Here is a 3,313-nt window from a genome sequence, read left to right as displayed (position 1 = left end):
GCAGCAGCTCGTTCCGTTCTTGGCCAGGGCAGCCCTGGAGCCATTTTACACATTGGCCGCTGCTCCCAGAGTAGCACCAGAGCCTCCAGTGGTGGCAGCTGGCCCTTGGGACAGTGGGCATCCTGCCCTCCCCGAAGGACACTCCCCAACAAGAGCCCACCCACAATTTGCCACAGTCGAGATGCTCAGCTTGGAAGTTGCCGCCTGGCCGTGAGGCTGATGGCCCTCTCCTTGTTCTAACAGACTCAGCTTTGCTGTCTGTCTGCCCGCTTTCCAGATGCCAGAGCTCCCTGGTGATGACTACTGTCCCTGGCAAAATAGTGCCCTCTGCCGGCCGCCCTGGGTGCCTCTTCTTGATAAAGACCCAGCCCCCTCCCAGCTGCCAGGAACCCTGAGCACCCAGGGAGCCAAGAACGAGGCCACTTTCCTTTAATGACCCCGCCTCTCAGCGAGCCGGGCAGCAGTCGTAATTCTTTGCACTGAGCTTGACTGTTTTCCATCCTATCTCTGCTGCCAGATTAATCTTCCTAAAACACCACTTTCATCATTTCACTCCCCTGATTAAAGACCCACGCAAATTCCTCAGTGCCTCTTACATCAGGGCTATGGGCCGAGGTCTGGTATCACAGCCCACCTCCGACTGTCACCCTCACACCGGAGTCTTGGCTTCTTTCTGTTCCAGTGCCCCAGAGGGTCATAGGCCTCCTTCAGTCCCCCACTGGGTGGGAGTGGAGATGTCCAAGCACTGGCTTTGCGGGTAAACAGACCTGGGTCTGTCCCAGGGATAGAGATGAGAATGGAAATTACTCTCATTCCTGTTTATGACCTGCCATGTCTCTACATGAGCTGAGCATGTTACACGTACTAGCTAATTTAAAATTCACAACGTGGAGTCTTTTTCCCACTTTTACAAATGAGGAACCGAAGTCAGGATCACAGACTCCAGAGCCCGGCCCACAGCGGCCACCCTCTCCTGAGTCCACCTGAGCTTGACCAGGAGCAGGAGGCGGTGATGGCTAGGCTGCCCCTGAAGGTTATTTCAGAATAGCATGTGAAGGGCATCTGACACAGTGCCCACCACCTCAGGCCCCTTCCTCCCCGTCCTGTTAACCTCTCAGCACAAACTCACTGTAGCCACAACCGTCCTCCCACCAAGACATCCTTTCAGAGGGTAGGGGCCTGCGATGTGCCGGACATTTCTCTAGGCACTGGTCATTTCAAGCTGTTGGTCTTTTGGCCCATGTTCCAAGGATGGGAAGATCTACAATAAACAACCAAGGAGACATGGAGGGGACGTTTCCAGTTGCTCCAAAATTCATTACCCAGACCCACAGCTGTGGTCAAAGATGCTAAGAAACCCACTTCCTAAAGAGATCACAGAAGGCTGGAGCCAGGCAGCTTCCTCAGGGGTGTCCTCGAGGTGGCAGAACTGGCCCTGCTGCCAGGAGCCACTCCAGCCCCTCAGCTCCTTGTTCTTTCCTGTTTACATTAGAACCTCAAGTCGTTTAGAGGAGGAGGCAGTGAGAGTGGATGGTGTTGGTGAATGGGTACCACTCCCTCTCCAGCCCCACCCCCAGAACTAGGCAAAGGAGACCCCCCACCACCCAGGAGAATCCTAAATCCAGACAGAGGATGCTGCCCAGAAGAGGAGGCTGACATCTTGCTCCCCAGCTGCATGCTTGCGGAGCTGCAGGAGCCTGGTGCCAGCTGCAGGGATGGGCTGTTGAGGGCGTCCTTGGGGGACTTTGGCACGCATCCTCTCAACTTGTGCAGGGCTCCCTCCAGGGAGACTGGGGAGAGGGGGAGAAACCTGCCGGCCAGCAGGGGAAACCAGTGCCCCACCTCCACTGCTCAGGGAACCCCAGGGCTCATGTAGGGAGCCACATGGAGGGTGGGACCCTCCATGTGGCAAAGGGCCCCTGCAGGAGAGGGGCTCTGGCTCCCCCCACCACCAAAGAAGTTGGCAGGGGGTGCTTGTTCCATTGGCAGGACTGACCCCTCCTGGGGAAAAGCCAGCCACAGAGGAGGCTCTGCCCCCAAGGAGCCAGACACCCCATCTCCAGAGGGATTTCAGCAGGTAGAACCCAACCAAGGGAGGGCCTGAGAGGAAAGAAGAGGACCCACCCTCTGCCCTTCTATTCAAGTTGCCCCAGAGAGACGGGGAAAATCTTGTGTTCCCCCCGGCATTCCAGAAAGGAGCTTTGAACCAAGACTTGGAGTTTTAAACTGGCCTGGTCTGAGTTTTAATAGCTAGGAGAGCCTGAAATGTGCTGGAATGCCCCCCCACCCGCGTCATGAAGACCCAGTGGGAAGCAGGACTTGGCAGAGGGTGTCAGGATGAAGCAATTAGAAAAAGTAAGATGAGTTAGGCTTGGAGCCCACTGACTTGAGATTCCCCAGTCAACTGTGCTGTGCTGTGCTTAGTTGCTCAGTTGTGTCTGGCTCTTTGTGGCCCCATGGACTGCAGCACTCTAGGCTCCCCTGTCCTTCACTGTCTCCCAGAGTTTGCCCAAACTCATGTGCACTGAGTCGGTGATGCCATCCAACCATCTCATTCTCTGTGGCCCCCTTCTCCCACCCTCATTCTTTCTCAGCATTTGGCTCTTCACATTAGGTGGCCAAAGTATTGGGGACTTTGAGGGTATAGCAAAAATTCCTCCCCTCGGGGAGCTTACATTCTAGTGGGATGATAAAAAGGTTCACTTGAACAGAGAAGTCCTGCAGTCTGACGGATGGTAACAGAGCAGGGGGCACAGAGGGTATGCCAGGGAGAGGGTGGCGATAGGAAAAGGAGTCTAGAAAAGATCCTCCGGAGAAGGGGATTTTTCAGCAAGATCTGAACGAGGGCAGAGCATCTGACCCCCTCTCAGTGTGGTTGGTTCATGGGCCCTTTAGAAGTGGAAAGCCCACTTTCCACTTTCTTTACCTGATGACTGACACTGGGACTCAGCTGTATGCATGGACTCCTGGGGGACCTGAAGATGAATGGGACTCAGCATCTGCCCTGGGATCAACTACAAGCCATAGGAGAGAACGATGAGCCAGCGCTTCACTTCTGAACCCCAGTGGGGCCCCAAAGCACCAGCGCCAGCTCCCCCAGCAATGTGAAGGAGGTGCGCAGGAGCTGAGGACTTCTCCCAGGGTCTTTGAGACATCCCCTCCCCTCCACAGTTTCCTTCCTTCTGCAAGGAGTGGGCTGGGGGCGGGCATCCGGCCTCTTTCTATTCACATCTGGCTCTGTGAGGCTGACCCCTCTATGGTAACTTTTGCTGACTGCTGCCATCGCTTGGGTTCCTACCAAGAGGGCAGAGAA

This window comes from Bos javanicus, chromosome 5 (assembly GCF_032452875.1).
Source record: "Bos javanicus breed banteng chromosome 5, ARS-OSU_banteng_1.0, whole genome shotgun sequence".
NCBI classification, from domain to species: domain Eukaryota; kingdom Metazoa; phylum Chordata; class Mammalia; order Artiodactyla; family Bovidae; genus Bos; species Bos javanicus.
The sequence above is the reverse complement of the archived record's forward strand: the minus strand, read 5'-3'. Positions refer to the sequence as shown.